This window comes from Camellia sinensis, chromosome 1, assembly GCF_055761805.1.
Source record: "Camellia sinensis isolate YWXY chromosome 1, ASM5576180v1, whole genome shotgun sequence".
Lineage (NCBI taxonomy): Eukaryota > Viridiplantae > Streptophyta > Magnoliopsida > Ericales > Theaceae > Camellia > Camellia sinensis.
Window position 1 is genome coordinate 156,442,741 of NC_138961.1, and position 18,565 is coordinate 156,461,305.

Consider the following 18,565-nt stretch of genomic DNA (forward strand, 5'->3'; position numbering starts at 1 on the left):
CTAAATGAAATATAAATAGGTGAAGAGAGATTTATGAATAAATATCCTTTTATGATAATGCCTTGGTGTTTGTAATGACGGGTAATTATTCAGTATTCTCGGAATATGGACACATGGTACTCCATAAGGTTTTGATTGGTAGAGCGGGGTAGGGGCCCGCGATTTATGTTGAGGATGGAAAATAACATGCAGCTAAGTAATTGATGATTGGTTTGAAGTATGACCACGTAATATTCCAAAATTATTGAATAATTTCCATATAATGACTCATATTAGTTATGATTCAAAACATTTTCGGTATTTAATTATGACTAATTTGTTTTTAGTATGTATTTAGTTATGATTCATCTCTTTAGTAATGACATTAATTTTTTTTTAATGACATTTATGATAATTAATCTCGTAAATGTCATACCTTAATACACGGATGTGTTCTTATAATCCGTTGGAGCCATTTTCTTATTACTTTTGTAAGTGGCAAACAACGCCAAATTACATCACAGGTAACATGATAGATTTGTATTTCATATGCATAGTATGATTGAAAATACATTTAAGTATGCGAAATCTAGGACACGAGGCAACCATCGAGATTTCTTGTCTTCTTTATTTCTTGATAAAGATTGAATTAGGAGTAAAATTATGGACACCCTTTGCGAATCTCTTATTCCCATTAAAATTTTATGATCAAGGTCCGAAAAACCCCTAGAAACAATTGGGCTATGAATTGAAAATACTCAACCAAATTCCATTGAATATATAACACAAATTTTTTGGTGGTCATATATTGAAAAAGCACTAATAAAAATTCTAAAATAAAAGGTTATAGTTCCTGCTGACATCAAGATTTGTAATGTTAAGATGTCACGTCTCTTTTATATTTGAGATTTAGCCACTGAGTTAGCCGACGTGGTCATGAAAAAAAGTATCTTGGTGTTATTGAGGTGAGATTTTATATTTGAGTTAGTACAATAGAGTTGTCATGCTATAATAATTTAATTGTATTAACCTTGTGTAATTAAAAAAAAAATAGTAATTGGAATAATGTTAGATATTCATATTTTTAAACTCACAAATTTACTCATAATGATATGGTAAAAGAGTGTGACCTTATCATTGAATGCGTAACAAATCAAAAGTTTCTATGATGGGGAGAGTTAATGCACAAGAAAAAAACTTAGATAAGAGAGTACATTCCCGCATTGCTTTTTTAGTAAAAAGCTCGACCAACGAGAAAAAGTGTTTGGTCGAAGCCAAAAAGAGGTTGACCCACTTCATTCGCCAAGTAAATGATCTTTGTTTCGTGGGAACAACAAAAACCACCATCGACACATATGATATAATATCATTATGGATACATTTATTCGCAGTTCGGTTGCGGCGGAAGAACTTTCAATCCATTATTCATCCGCCAGATTGGTAAATACGGATTGGCGGATGGATGCGAATCGGTTTGATGGTTTAAAATTTTATAAAATTTGAACATAATACAACAACTTATCGATATTTTTTTTAGATAACAATCAAACTCAATATAATCAAAAGATTATTAAGTAAATTGTCAAATGCCAATAATAAATACATATAAGAAAACCATGCATTATCATAGCTCATTACTGTTTTTTTTATTCAAAAACTAGTTAAATTGAATTTTTTTTTTTTAAATGACAAAATAAAGCCTTATATTTTCTACACAAAAATATTAAATATTAAAAAATTGCCATTGGACAAAAGGATTTCCAAATTGAAAACACAATAGAATATCTAAATTCTTTTTCAATTAAAAATACAAATAGCATATCTAAACAAATTGAAAACACAAAATCTTACAAATTATTAGGGGTGCTTACGGTTTGGCGGTTCGGTTGTGGTAAAAAAGAATCTCAAATTCATCATTCGTCCAAAATTAGGCGGATTGAAAAAAGTTAATCTGCAACCGTTTGCTCGTCATCACACATCCGTCCAAAATGTGGCGGATCAATTCGGTTCTGTCAATTTGAACGAATTTTTGAACGGATTGAAATATCTACTAAACACCCCTAATTTATAGGAGCATTTTGTGGGCCTTAAACATTTTTGAATTTGGTATTGCATCAGGTTTTAATTTACGTGGCTACTAGTATCTAGAGTTTACTTGTATGAGTGGATCATTTTTGATAACCATGATCCAATCATAAAGAATTCGTTGGTAGCATAGTTTTCACCATTAGCATGGGGCAACTAAAATGTCTGTAAATATATATATATATATATATAGACCCACACAAAGAGAAAGGCTTCTCTCCAGTTCATATAGTGGATTGGAGCATGTTGGGTCCGTGAGATTCACAATAGGTCCCGTTCCAATAATCCAAACCATTCGATGTGTAGAGCTCGTCGAGTACTTCATACTCGCAAAAAATCACGTTGATCGGATATCAGTAGCCCCTTGATTGTAACATATTTTTGTTAACATGAAGTACACGATGTGATTTTTTGTAGACATGAATTACTCTATGAATTCTACACATTGAACAACTCGAATTATCGAAATAAAACCTGTAATAGGCCATACAGACCCCATAACACGCTTCAGTCCACTATGTAACTCTGAAGAGAAGCCTCCCCCATATATACAAAATAAAGCAGCAAAGTAAAAGTTTGTTCTTACCTGAAAAGTAGTATAAAATATGTTTGCAAAATGTTGTGATAATGATATTTTAAATATTAAAAACCAACATAATGGATGTTTGATTTTAAAATGATTGGGCCCTTTTCAAACATATAATTTTGTACTCTTTGTTCAACAATATTAGAGATTGAATAATGTTTTGTAACTCAAAATTTGTAATTCGAATGGCCCCGAATGTTTGGGACTCACGCGCCCATATATATCTCCTCTCTATCTCTTTGTCTCTCAGACTAAAACGTGAAATCGTTCTGTCTCTTATCTGGGAAACCCATCCCTCTCTCATTCTCTCTTATCTAACTACCTCTTTGACGCAGAAAACGATACTCTCATCCGAACTCCTCTCCGATGCAAATGATACCGGAAACTTCTCATACGCCGAAAACTCCTCTCATTTGACTCATCTCATCTGTTAAAATAAAAATAAAAAATTGAAAGAGAAATTAGTCTAGAGATGGGTTTTGTTTTTTAACGAGTTTAATTGATTGATTTGTTTTGTTTTGTTTTGTTTATAATTTTTTTTAAGGTTAATTTGTTTTTGTTTTTGTTGTTGTTGCAGCTATTGCAACTTTGAAAGAGGAATCAAAACAGTGTAGGCTAAGAAATGTCGAACCAATACTAGAAGAATTCATACCATTATAGAAAAGTTGTGATGAAAATGAAAAGTGTGAGGCCAAGAAAGAGAAGGACAGTGGAGGAGATAAGATGAATTGGATGAGCTCTATGCAGCTTTGGAACACTGATAATTTAAAAACCATTGATTCTAAGAGCGATCAGAAACAAAATTCAGTACCAAAACTTAGAGAGGTATATGAGAACTGATACAATTTTGTCAATAAAAAATCATTACAATTGATTAGATTTTCAATGATGTGTGTATATATTTGTATATTGATAGCATTTGTTTTGATGATAGGGAGTTAGGGAAGAATTTCGCCCTGTGACAGATGATCCATCTTAATCTGGTGAAAAAAAAGCAGGGTTGAGGGCATTTCTGCTATTTAAGTTTTTGTTTTTGTTTTAACAAGCGCGTAGGTTTCATGCATGGAATGCCAAACAATTCGGGTCATTCAGAGTAGCACATTTCGAGTTACCCAACAGAACTGATTAGAGATTCACATTTTACATTTATAAATACATTCTGTTGGCTTTTTTGGCTTTCGAAGGTTGTTTTTGTAATTATAAGCGTGCCAGCAAGGATCAATCAGTCCTTACAGAATATTAATTACCAACCAATTATCAGACGATTGTGTTTTAGTTCTTTCAGCCTCAATGAAGAGGACTTTTACTGGTGGCTTTGTTTACGAGAATTAAGCAAACAATGATTAAACGAAAAACAATTGTAGTATTTCATTTAGCAAAATAAAAGACTTACAAAGATCCAAATCAGCCTCGTAGAAGTTTACAACAACAAGCTACTTAAAAACTACTCCTATGAACGAAATGCAGTGCAGGAATTTGAAGTACAGAAATGTAAAAACTGGAAAGGAAATAAAGTAGAATAAAATTGGTTTTTTGGATCTGAGTTTGGGGGGATTTTCTGGGGCCTTCTCTGCTATTTATACTTCTCAGTGACAACCATCGAACTGTACTTCTAATTGTCGAACTGCTCCTCCATGATCGCTGATTATGTTGCCTTATAGTTAGCTCCACTATGTCAATACCTGCAGTTAGGCTTCCCTTTTGATTTTAAATTTAAGGGGTTGCTTGGGGTGTCCTAAATAAATATACTTTTTGTCTTTTTTGACTAAAAAATTGAGAAAAAAAATATAGATGTTTGGGTTAACTTTTTGATTTTTTATGAAAAAAATGTGTATTAAAAAATTGTATAAATAAGTGTGTAGGAGAAGATTGTGATGGAAGTGATGGAATAGCTGTACGGTGCAGGATAGTGTGCGCAGAGTGGGGGGAGGGGAGATAATTCCCTGCTTTTTGGGCAGTGAATTGAAGGTGTTGTTTGGCCCGTGGGGGCCTACCACGGGTCCCGTTTTGCTAATCAAAACCGTTCGATGTGTAGAACTCATCGAGTACTATATGTTTGTAAAAAATCACATTAATCGGACATCGATAACTATCTTATCGGATTAGTTTTTTTTCAACCGTTAACTATAACACCATCCATTTTATAAATTTTAACTGATTTGATCATATAGTTACCGATATTCGATCAATGTGATTTTTGACAAATATATAGTACTCGACGAGTTCTATACATTGAACGGTCCAGATTATTAAAACGGGACCTGTGATGTCCCCCACAGGCCGAACAGCACCGTGTTATGTGTACACACAAATAAGTGCAATTTAGGCCACAACAACGCTCCGCCTGCTCTGCCGTTATGATTGTTTGAAAAGAAAGGTTATGTAAAATTAATTTTTTAATATTTTTTTCTGGGTGAATAGTGATAACTTTTAAATGTTTTGAGTAACTTTTTGACTTTTTGACTTTTTCTGAAGTACCCAAACCAGGCCTAAATGTGAGTAACCATTAAGGCCACGTCATCTTGCATCTCTCTGCTGATTCAGTGTTACGCAGATCTACAACAAACCAATGCTGACTGCCATGTGTGTGATTATGATTGAAGATTTGAATCGTCTTCCTGTACTGCCATTATTCTGCCACGTGCCGAACTGTGATTGGCTTGTTCAAAATATGTAACCAACATTACCCCCTGCACTAATATACTCAATGCTTGGTGATATTAGTGGAGCAAGGTATTTTACCCACGTCTTAGAACGTGCATAGGCTTTGCATTTTTCAAAAATGCAACCGTCATTCCTTAATGAAACATTTGCATTAAATTCTCTTCTAACCCTTAAATACTACCACTATCTCAGTATTCGAAAAGACTAGTTCAGCTCTTATGGCCAAGTAGACCTTTTCCTACCTCGATCAAGCATACGAAGAGTTGTTTGATAATGTTGTTCGTCCTTGAAAGAATCTTCATGCATCGATTAGCCACCTTTACCCACTTTCTTATATTCAAGTCATGGAAACTTTTGCAAATTATCAACCTTTGGATTACGAACCTGTTATTCACAATTCCTTAACCCAAAATTTTGCAAACATGGATATTGGAGGCTCTTCTTCTGACCCAAAACCTTCTGTGTGGGATGAAGCTGTCGCTTCTTCTTCTTCTGGAGCTTCTGGTTAGAGAAGCTAGCCAGAACCTGAGGAGTCTAAGTTAAGGGAACGAATCAATCATCATTTTTTCGAATTCGTTGATCCTCTAACTTTCCTCCCTTTGCTCGGAGTTCAGTGGTTTACCCATATGTACCCATTGACCGCTGACGCTGTTTGGAAGATAACTTACTCGTAGCATGGTACACGTCTTCCATGCCTACGAAAATAGTTCAAGCCACCCCTCGTCCAGAAGAGGCCCAAGGATACAGCCCGTCATTCTTAGCTCAAAGAGCTAAACTTTGCTCTTCTGACTGGCTTGACATTGTTAATAACCCTCAATTTCCTCCTTCTTTCGAGATGGAAGCTCTTGTGCCTCCTCTTCCACAAAACCCTCACTGGATGGAGGAACTGAGACTTACTCTTTTTGAGGACCAGTTTCTCCCCTCTTATCATCCTCCATCTCTACCTACCAAACATCAACGACAACAAGCCCAACTTCTGCTTGCGACTTTCTCTCACTTGCCCTTCAATGTTCTTGAGGACAATGTTTCCCTCAAGAACTTCCGATGGGCTTGTGATGTTATGACTCGGGGTCATGTCCTCAACCCTATTGCCCAAGCAAAGCTTCAAATGTTTTTAGATCAGCTCCCATTACTTCTTCATTGGCACCACATTTTTGTGGCCACCATTCGATCCTTGGATCAAATCTCAACTTGTCGAGTTCATACCTAGTATAAAGCAGAGAACCTCATCGATGAATATAATGATTTCAAGAATAAAGACTCTGCATACTGGGATGACTTGGACATGAATGAGATGGAATAAGAGTTGAAGGAAACAAATTTCGGAATAAAGGCTGAGAAACGTTTTTATCAAGTTAGAGAATATCAACTTCAGAAACTCATCCTGGAGAAAATAGAAGATAGAACAAAGAAAGAACAGAAGTTCATTGACCGCAGTTGGAGCAAATTTCATGACCTTGTTATTTATTTTGTTCCCTATTTTTATGAGCTTGAATATGTAGCCAAAGAAGGCCTATGATGTAATTGCTCTTATTTTAATAAGGCTAAGATGTTTCTTTTTTATTTGGCATAGTCTGATTTTACCCTTTTTGTCGAAGTCAAACAATCTTAGGGCTTCGAAGTCAACAATTTCATCCTTCGAATCTCAATTCGATCATTATCAGCGACAATACTAAAGAAACCAACTGGAGCTTTTTCAACTTATGGAGTGTAATTAACAACTTTTGCCGGTTTCCTTTTTAGAATTAGAGCTCCGAATTCGCCAATTTTGCCCTTCGAAACTTGATTTGATCATATCCAATTCCTTATCATATGGTTAACACAACCAAGGACTTTCAAATCAATTTTGTTTCGAACAATCAGTCTATATTTTCCAAAGTATGGAAACCTCTACTAAGTATTGCACATTTTTATTTGGAAAAAGTAATCTCTTCTCTGTACTATCAAACCAACTATTGGTTTGAAAGAATTTCTAATTGAAAAGTATTTCAATTTTTGCTTCGAAGGATTTTACCCATTTAGAAACCAACAAACAGGTTCTTAATCCTTTTGAAGTAAACAAATATCTAAACACTCTTTCACCGTGAGGCATGGAATGTGCTTCGAAGTAAGCTTTTGACATTCGAAGCCGTTTGTCATTTCATTTTGGCGCCAAAATTTGGCTTTGAAGCCAAATATTTTATTTCGAAGCTGACATTAGTATTTGAGATGTGTTTCCCTCCATGATTATCAATATAGAAAGAAACTTTTCGCATCCGTAGCTATAGTACTTCTTTGTGAATTTCGTTCGTGCAACACGACTGGGTATATTTTTTCAGACACAAAAGTTTTAAAATCCTTTTATTTCGTGCTTTGAATTCACCTTAACCCTTCATCTCTATTGACCTTCATTTTCCTCTACTCTCTTTCCCGACTTCGTCTTCTGAGACAACTCTATCAATGGTTCTCCTTCTTTGAAAATACCGGTCGTGGAGCGTGCAAGTCCATCTGTGACCCTGAAAAGGATTATTGATGCGGAGTGTGAGAAGTACAAGGCTGGTGAGAAAAACGCCATTGACGGACACATCTTCATTCCTCGTCATCATAAGTAGTAAGAGTATGTGCTTGGGCCCATCTTCAAGGAGATTCCTATTGAGCTTCCAGCTCTATACCCACGTCTAGAGGACCATTGTCTCCTTTGCGAAGGTGGTCTTGACTGGGGAAGCTGGAGGATGAACTGCCCCCATCATTGCTGGCCCACGGTGAGACCAGAGTGGCAAGAGTGGTATGATCGGGTTATTCCTAATAGGACTCTGGACCTTCAAGAGCTCTGCCTTTTCGACGCCTCCAATTATCCAGGTTCACTATTTCAGAGGACCCTTTCTTAATACCTGCTGCCCTTTGCTTTTGGAATTCTGCTTTCAATTTCTTTCAATTCAGATGTGGGATGATGGCCACTATTGTTCTTGATACCTGCCATTTATTAGGATTGTTCCCCACCGGAACCCCCATTGGACCAGATTATCCTGACCTATAAACCCCTTTTTCCCTCCACTCTCTTAACTCATCCTATAGTGACTTTGTCAAGGCTGAGAATAAAAGGAAGGGCCCTGTGATTGATAGGGAATTCTTTTCTTTCATATTATATTGGCTTTGCAAATTCCTTTTCTGCACCTCTTCTCAAAGGATCATGTCTGAATTCGCTCCTCTTGCCAAAGCCCTTATTTTACAGAAAAAAGTGGCCTTAGCTCCATACGTTCTAGGTCACGTATATAAAGTCTGCTCTCTTTTTTGTGAGAAACCTTTGGATGCCAATCAAGGAGGTCCATTTTGGATACTTCAACTTTGGCTTTTCGTATATTTTACTGAACTACAATCTAAATGCCTTAAGTTTTTGGAGCCAAATCCTACTACTCATGGCATGAGGCTAGCCAACGTTTCACTCTATCCATCTACCTTTGCTTTTTACTTCTCTTTCTTCCACCAACTTCCAGCTTCCTTTTTTTCCCGTAACTTCCGTCCCTTCGAACCTACCAACATTGGCCCATCTTGGTTGAAAACCTTTATGAGTGATAGGTTCTGTTCTTCACCCCAACACAAGAACATATGAGCCTCTATTCTGATCCCTAGAGAGTTATTCATTGGGACTATGAACCCCAAAGCTTACAAGTGCATTGTTGAGCCCTATTGTCCTGCTCAATTTGCTAGGCAATTTGGCCTCTCATAAGGGGTCTTAATACCTCTCTGCAGCCACACCAATTTAAGTCTTACCAGCAGAGACTTAAAGGTTCGAAGATCCAGATTAGAAGAAACAATTTCTAAATTTATCCAGGACTTGATTGAGTTTGAGTATTTCCCTTCCATTCCTCAAAGTAACCTATTGAAAAGGTGTCAAAACTGGTGGGTGACCAATATGAAGGTATACTTGGCCATTCCTCCCCAAGACCTATTAATGGTATTGGATATACCTCAACCCAAATCGAAAGGGGCTGGAATTGTTATTTCTTTCACTGTTCCTGCTACCACAGTTCTTGCACCTGTCATTACAAAGCCTATTCCTATTGCCTCAACTTCTCCTAGAGTTACTAGAGCTGCCTCGAAGAAAGGTATGTACCCTTGTTTCTTTTCTTTTCTTCTTCTTTATAATGTTTTTAGCCTTACTTCTAGTTCTTCTTTTAGTGTAGGTGGTGCGGGTGCCTCACAAGGAGATTCTCCCCAAAAGGTCCAAGCTTTAAATCTTCTCAAGAGCAAACAACAACAAAAGAAAAGAAAACTTTTACTTGACCATGAAGAGGAAGCACCTGGGGTTCAGGCAGCAGAAGAAGAAGAGGCAGAACAAGAGCAAGAAACACTCTTAAAAAGAAGAAAGAAGATGACTGTCTCTCTTGCTGATTTCACTGGAGATCCCATTCACGAAACATCTGCTAAAGCAGTGCAAGTAGAGCATTTTAAAGAGCTTATTGTATTCCAAAGGGCTGAGAAGAGGAAGCAACAGCAAATGCTCAGGGATGAAGCCGCCGCCACTGATGCACTCCAGAAAGAGGTTGTAAGAAAACAACAAGCTGCTGGACACTATACTCTTCACAGCTTTCCAATCATAGCCATTACTTCTGAAACCAGTAAGCTCCTTTGTACTTCTATTTATTTTTCTCAAATTCTCAATACTGAGGCTTGATATTGTTTTGTATTTCTTCTTTTGCAGCAACAACTACTTTATCTGTTCTTCCAATAAGGATTTATTCAGTTGAAGTTGAAGTTGAACAACCTTAAGATGTGAAGCCCATTCAAATAATTCTCCCACCTCCTGGCCCTATATTTTCCATACCCTTCTTGAGGCCTAGTATTCCTGCTTCTCTTTCTTTTGGCTTAACTCCATACTTCCCTCATTTATCTTTCAATTCTTCTTAATTTGATTTCCCTTTAAACCTTGCTTTTCCTTTCCCTCCTAAGGAAATTTCAGCTGTTACTTCATCTTTAATGATTGTTGATTCCTATAGAAAGGGTACTTGTACCTCTCCAACTCACGGTCCATTATCTTTGCCTAGCTCCAGTCCCTCTTCCTTCGACCTACAGATAGCCAAAACTATAGAGACTGCTAAGGATACTCTACCTTCTCCTCCTATTCTTATGCAGACATTTCTTCATTCTACCAGTGCTCTTTCTGCACCCTCCATGTCTATGGATGAGGTGGACATCTTCGAGGCTAGGCTAGCTAGTCTCTTTGACATACCTTCATCCTCTCCAACAGATAGTAGTGAGACTGAGCCATTAATTCTAGCTGATTCTTTAGTAGAAATTTTTTATAGCTCTTCCTCCAGTGGTAAGACTTCCTTGCCTCCAATAGACTTGGATACCTGCCTGTAGCTGTTAACATCCTTTTCGAGGATTCCTTTTGAAGCCTTACAGAGGCCTATGATAAAAAATGACTTCTTCTAGTGCTGCAAGATTGTTAAACAATCCGGCATGACTGTTTCAAATCATTTATCTCAGGCAGCAGCCACCATTGATTTCTACATCAACATCTGGCATATTGCCAAGGCTGCAGAGGAGAAATTGTTAAAAGATCAGGGTTTTGTTTCTAAAATACATGTTGAAGTGTCAGAACTGAAAGAGCAACATTCCTCTGTCTCTCAATTTCAAGCTCAACTGTTGGAAAAGAAGGCTCAACTTGAAGAAGAATTATCAGCAGTCAATCAGGCTTTAGATCGAACTGCCACCAAGCTGTAGATCACTAATCAAGAGCTGGCTGATTGAAAGCAAGAAATGACTACAGCCATTCAGTTGTTCCCATCTCTCAAGAAAAGAGCATCTATTGTAAAAGAACAATTGAAACACTGTACTGACTTTTGGGCCAATCTATGGCTACATGTACTTAACTCATTATGAAATAAAATTCTTATTCATCATTTGAGTGTTTTCATGCTCTTTTACTTAACATTTATTTTATTCCTTGTGTTTTCCATATGGTTAGAAAATAAGGCTTCAAATATCTGCCACTAATTCTCTTAAGATGTACATATCCATTCAAAATTTTCAAATGATATGCTCTCGAATGTAAAACTCTATGAATTTGGTATGGTTCTTCCCAGTTAGGTGACCATTTTCCAAACTTGTGACTTTTAATCCCTATTGAGAGTATTGTTTTCCATACCAAATCACATTCATCAAAGCTAATGTACTTGACCTTCTTATTATAGTTTTTGGCTGCTTTTTTCTTTTGGAAAAGAATGCTATTTAATGCCAGAATTCTAGCTTCATCTATACTTTCTAATTCTAAGCACATACTCTGATGGTATTGCTCAAAATCTAATTGATCCTGGCATCTCACCCTCAAGGACTTAACATTAATTTCCACAGGTAACACCGCATCATGCCCATATACTAAGGCATAAGGAGTGATTCCTGTACTTGACCTTCAAGAAGTCCTATAAGCCCATAATACATCCAAAAACAAGTTATGCCAATCTCTAGGATTGTCTTCCACAATTTTCTGTATTCCTTTTTTCAAGGCCTCATTGGATGATTCAGCTTGACCATTGGCTAATAGGGGGTAGAATTAACAAGGCTAATTCCAAACTCTGCCACAAAAGACCTCACCATTTTCCCATCAAATACAGTCCCATTATCAACAGTTATAGTCTGTGGGATGCCAAATCTGTGGATTAGATCTTTAATGAATCCAATAACTTCGATCTGGTCTACAGCCTTATATGGCTTAGCTTCAACCCACTTAGTGAAATAATCTGTGGCCATTAAAATGAAACAATGATGCTTCGAAGTGGGTGAGTGTATTTTTCCCATCCTATCCATGGCCCATCCTCTAAATGGCCAAGGCTTCATAACTGCATGCAGGTTAGTTATGGGCACGTGTCTTATTGTGCCATGCTTTTGGCATGCTTGGCAACCTCTAGCATATTCTATGCAGTCTTTAAGGATAGTTGGCCAATAATATGAGTGTCTTCGAAGCAGCCATCTCATCTCTACACCAGGCTGATGAGCACCACAGATACCTTTATGAACCTCAGCCATAGCTGTCAACGCTTCCTTTGGACCTAAACATTCCAACAATAACCCATCTATCCCCCTTTTGTAGAGAGCATTACCATACATTATGTATTGCATATATTGCAATTTAATTTTTCTGCTGGCTTTTGAAGATGGGCCAACCAAATACTGTATTATTGCATGCCTCCAATCTTGTTCTTGTAAGTCATTATGATTGACTTCTTAGACCATATTCCTTTTATTCAAAGGTAGTATTACCTTTTGATATGTTGTTTGGCTTATGTTCCTTTGAGTGTTGTCTCTTCTCTTGAAATTCGAAGCTTTCTGAGCCACATCATTAGCTTTACTATTTAAGAATCTGGGGACATAAGTTACATTTGCCATCTGAAATTGAGACAACAAATGCCATGCAACAACATAGTATGGCAACATGCTTACACTTTGACATTTGAAAATCTCTTTCACCTGGTTAATTACCAATTGAGAATCTCCAAATATGTCAATTGCATGAGCTTGTAATCTAATAAGTATTTCCAGTCCCATTATTAAGGCTTCATATTCAGCTTGATTATTGGAACAAGTAATTTCATCTACTCTGAAACTATGTGTGGTTTCTACCCCTTGTGGCCACTTAATTACTACACCAATTCCAGTTAGACCATTGGCTTTTAACCCATCGAACCACATTTGCCATGGTTCAACACTAACCATACCAAGTTCCATTATTTCTTGGCTCTCTGTTTGACATGGATGGTCTGCCAAAAATTAGCTAAAACTTGTCCTTTTACTGCCTTTTGGGGGACATATTCTAAATGAAATTATGATAAAACTAGTATCCATTTGTCAATTCTTCCCCTCAACATGGGTCTACATAACATATATTTAACCAAATTTGTGGTTGTAATTACCAAGACAGTTGTAGGCAAAAGATAGTATCTTAATTTCATTGCAGCAAAATACAATGCAAGGCACAACTTTTCTATAGCTGAGTATTTACATTCACAAGAATTTAGAAACCTACTAAGGTAATAAACTGCTTTCTCTTTGCCTTCTCCATTGTCCTGAGTTAAGAAAACTCCCAGTGAATCTTTTGCTGCAGCTATGTGCAACTTTAAGGGCTTATCACCCCTTGGTGGCATCAGCACTGGAGGTTTAGCTAAGTAGGCTTTGATACCTTCGAAAGCAGTTTGATGCTCTGCTGTCCACACAGACTCCTCTTCATCTTTCAACCTTAATAAGGAAGAAAATACTTTAATTTTCCCTGCAGTATTAGAAATAAATCTTCGAAGAAAATTAACCTACCCAAGGAATTTTTGTACTTCTTTCTTACTTGATGGAGGCTTGGCTTTGATGATAGCTTTGGCTTTGTTTTGATCAATCTGTATTTCCTTCTTGTGTACTACATAGCCCAAGAAGTTTCCAATTGATACACCAAAAGCACATTTGAGAGGATTAAGTTTCAGCTTGAACTTTCTCATTCTTTCAAAAGCTGCTTCCAAGTGAAACAAATGTTCCCCCATAGATTGGAACTTTACTACAATATCATCAATATAACATTCTAAGTATCCTCCAATGAGATCATGAAAGATAGTGTTCATAGCTCTTTGATATGTAGCCCCAGCATTCTTCAGACCAAATGGCATTTTAACCCATTCGAAGGTGCCAATGTTCCCAAGACATCTGAATGCTGTCTTGTGGATATCCTCTTCTACAATGCAGATTTGGTTATAACCAGAGTGTCCATCCATCATTGATAAAATTTGATGCCCTGTTGAACTGTCTACCAATAAATCTACTATGGGCATAGGATTCTCATCTTTCGGAGTTGCTAGATTTAGATTTCTAAAATCAATGCATACCCTCATTTTACCATTCTTCTTGACTACAGGCACAATATTAGATAGCCATTCAACATACCTAGCTGTCCTAATAAAGCCTACCTTGAGGAGCCTAAGGATTTCTTCCTTGACCTTCTGAATCACTTCAGGACTCATCCTTCTTGGTTTTTGCTTGTGTGGCTTGAAGTTAGGCCTTATAGGGAGCCTATGTTCTATTAATGATCTATCTAATCCTAGTAGCTCATTATAAGACCATGCAAAACAATCTTTATATTTCTTCAAGACCACCAACAACTAGTCCCTGTCGAGAGCATTCAACCAAGCACTTCTATAGGTGGGCTACTGTATAGAACCTTTCCCTAAGTTTACTTCTTCCAAAGGGTCTTGCATCTGAGGACTCACTAATGCTTCTGTTTTGATTTCTTTTATCTTCAAGGCAATCTCCTTGCTCTGTCCTGCTCCCAGCTTCTTTGTTTTAACATCTTTGCCCTCCTTCTCATAGACAAAGTCTGTCCACAAGGCCTCTTCTTTTTGTATCTCCTGGACTTTTGTTTCAATGTCCAATGCACAGTATTTTCCCAAGGCCAACACCTTGACCTGTTGCTGTTTCTGTTTACAGCCAATTGCTATGGCCTCTTCCTTTTGCTCTTGTATCTTCTGGACTATTGATTCTATGTCCAATATTGAAAATTTAATTAAAGCCAAAGATCTGGCCTCTTGTGTGTCATCTCTTTGCCTACAACCAGGAATCATTGTCATCTTTAGCGACAAACTCCTCATCAGCACTTTCTTGAACTAAATGTTTCAGGTGTGCTAATACCTTATCAGCCGTCACTTCGGCTGATCCATCAGGTTTCCTCAGTACACTGAGTGGTGCCACTCCTTCAGTATACAATTTGGCCTCTGTAAAATCTGCACAAGCTCTGAAGGGTTGAGGATCTGCATTGATCTCCTTTATCTCTCTACTGCCCAAGGCCATCATTATTTTCTGATGCAGAGAGGAAGGTACACACTTGTTAGTGTGAATCCAATCCCTACCAAGTAGAGCATTGTATTTAGCATTGTTGTCAATAACAAAGAATACAGTCATACAGTCCCTGGTTTCCACACTCAGGTTAATGGGCAAAATGCCTTGAGCCATCTTTTTGTCTCTAGCGAAACCAACAATGGTTGTACTGGTTGGGATTAGTCTGGGGTTCCTCTTTCCTAGTTTCTTCAATGAAGATTTCGGAAGCAGGTTTACTGCTGCCCCATTATCTATCAACACTCGATTCATTTGTATCCCATTAAAGAAGGCCTTGATATACAAGGGTTTGACATGTTGTGTCATGGATGTCGTGGGATACTCAAAAGGGTATGAGAGGTTAATGCTCATCTCTTCCTCACTCTTATCTCCAGTTTCTATAGGTATGGCCACTTTGGATTCATCTTGCACCATACTCACTTGTGAGTTTTCACTGGAAACTGGAATTGGATCAATTTTTTGACCTTCTTGGTTCTCATCTTCAGCTTGGAATTCTTGTGGTAGTATGTGTACCATATTCACTGATATTGGAGGAAACGAGCCAAATTGGACGACTGGCTGTACCTGTTTCTCTTCCAAGCCAACTTGTTCAATTATTTCAGAAGCATCTTCCATGCTTCATTCTGGCACTTCAGTACTTGTAAATTCCTTCGAATGATCTGTTTCAGTTGGTTTTTCAACCAAAAATGTTTGTTCAGCCATGAAGGCTTCAAACATTTCTTCTTCAAGCATCTCATTCTTTTAGCCTAGGCCAATTTCTTCCTCTGTCTCACTATCACTTTCCATCAAAGCCTTTTCCAGTCCTGCCAAACTGGATCTCTCTTTGGCTTTCAGTTCAGAATAAACTTTGGCCAATTGCTCTCTGCTACAACTCCTCTTGTCTTGAAGAGTTGATTTTGGATTATGATCTAACTTTAAACTTTTTTCTTCCTCTGCTTGGCCCTTTGGCTGGACCAATAAAGAGCTTTCTCCACTTTCTTTCTGATCTTTCTGGTACTGAGTGTACCTTCATTGGATCTTCCTCCTTTGGGATTTAGAGATCACTGGAACCATATTTGGTTCCTTTGTTTTTGGATGCTTTAGTAACATCCAATTGTTTGGAGCTACCAAAGGGGGTTTAACCATCCTGCCTTGATCTCAGACAACATTTCTTTAGGTAGGTATTTCCCTAGGTTTGTTCTGCATGACAAACCAATCTGGAACTCCAGGTACCTATGAACCTACTGACCTAGTTGTCGAACTACTCTTTTTTCCTTCGAAGCCAATTTTGAAACTGGCTATGAAGACCACTGCTTGGCTCCAACCCCTTGTTTTGGGCCTAGTTCAGGCCTTCCATGAAGGTGGCTATTTTCTTTTTTGTATGAGGCTGGTCTAGGGGGCCAATCTCTGGCTTTGATCAGCCCTTTCAAGTCTCCTCTCAGGATGATTGCCCTCCGTTCTGTAATAGTTGAGTGGTCTGAATTCGTGTAGAGGTCTCTTGTCCTTGGACTGCATTCTCGTAGCTGCTTGCTCAGTCATGAATGGCTACTGTCTAGTACCAGTTGGATATGGTCTCTTATTATAGGCACTGGTTGGTTTAGGACGCCTCTGCACATCCTTGTAATATTGTTTCCCATCAATTGGAAGCCCTTTCAACCACTTGTAGCTTAACCTACACCTGGGACACATTCTTTGCACGACAGCCGCCTCTAAAAAATCATCATCCAGTGCCTCTTCATCAGAGTCCTCCTTTTGACCTGTAAAGCCTTGCCCTACAGCTGGTAAACTTCTAACATCTGTTTTGATAGTGGTTTGGCTGGCAACATGCATTTGCACATTGACCTCTTCCAATTCTTTCAAGGACAAGTTCTGGAAGTCTGGTACAATAACATTGGCTACCTGTAATAACCCTCACTACTGATTACTATTAAACTGAGACTGATTATGATAATTGACTGAATTGACTGAAATCACTGAACTGATTGATTGAATGTGCTAGTTTAAATGCATATTTATCTGCTGACTGTTAAACTATCTGTTCATGTTTTATGCTTTAAACTACAAATTGAAGGCCTTATCGGCGGTCGAATCTGGAATTGATTGTTGATTTGTGTTAGTTAGAATTAATGGGATTTTATGGCATATTTATCTGAAATGTGATTCGGTACGATTAAATTAGGATAAATAATGTTAAATTGCAAAGTTGGCCTTATTCACAATTTTGCCACTCTAAGTGGCCACTATCTAAACATATTTGAGCCTCAATACATTCAAACAAAACATTTCACCAGCCTTCCTGAGTCTTTAGCCGACTAGAGAGAGGGGGAGAGGAGAAAAACCTTGTTTTCATCTCATGTTTGCTTGGAGACTTGGAGAAATTATAGGAAGATTGCAAGAATAGAACTTCCATACCTTAAATTGAAGACTTAGGTAAGGAATTCAACCTCTTAATTATGTCTTTAAGTTGGTTCTTGCATGGTTCGTGTCATATTGAAGAGCTAAGTCATGAATTGGTTCTAGTATGTTGAATTGTAGCTTAATTCATGCATGCATGTTGCCATTCTTGAGTTTTGAAGTTATTGTTCATAAGATTGCTTCATGCATGTTCATCTTTTGATCATAGTTCATAATTCTACCATGTTTTAGAAGAAATTGGCTCATTAGAGCATGTAATTGAAGCTTTGAATTGGTTTAAACTCATGCATGTCATGTTCATGAAAATTGGTTTGAAATTGGATTTAATTGAACTACCTTTGGGCTTTGATTTCTCAAATTGATCTTTGAAACATGTTATGCTATGGGTTTTGAAGTGTTTTCCAGAAAATTAGCCCAAAATGATCGAATTTAGTACATTAAAACTTGGTTTTGAGCTTAAGGTTCGAATCTGGAATTTCCAGATTTTGGACTCACGCTCGAGCAAAGTGACTGGCGCTTGAGCGTGAAATTCATGCTCCCAGCACTTTGCACTGTTTTACAGTCCGCTCGAGCGGAGTATTGGACGTTCGAGCGAGGACTTGTGTCACACGCTCGAGCATGTGTCGAGCACCCAATCGAGCGTGATTTTCACACATCCAGTACTTTTTCAGTACGCTCGAGCATGAAAGTTTATGCTCGAGCGGAGACTTTTGTTTGCATGCCTGCTCGAGCGGGGAATCCCACGCTCAAGCGAGACCCCTGTTTTCTGAAAATTCTGAAAATGTTTTTTAAGTGCATCCTTGCATCCTCATTGTATTCTAGGCATTCTTAGGCCTAGTTTAAGGCATCTTAATGAGGATATTGATATAGAACCACACCGAGTCAAGATAGGGATTAAGTTATTATTTTCCCAACTGCGTAGCTTAGTGTGTGTTCATTCTGCAACTGTGTAGGATCGGCTTTCGGAGACACGCTCTAGCTTATCTGTAGCCTAGAACTCTGTGAGTAACA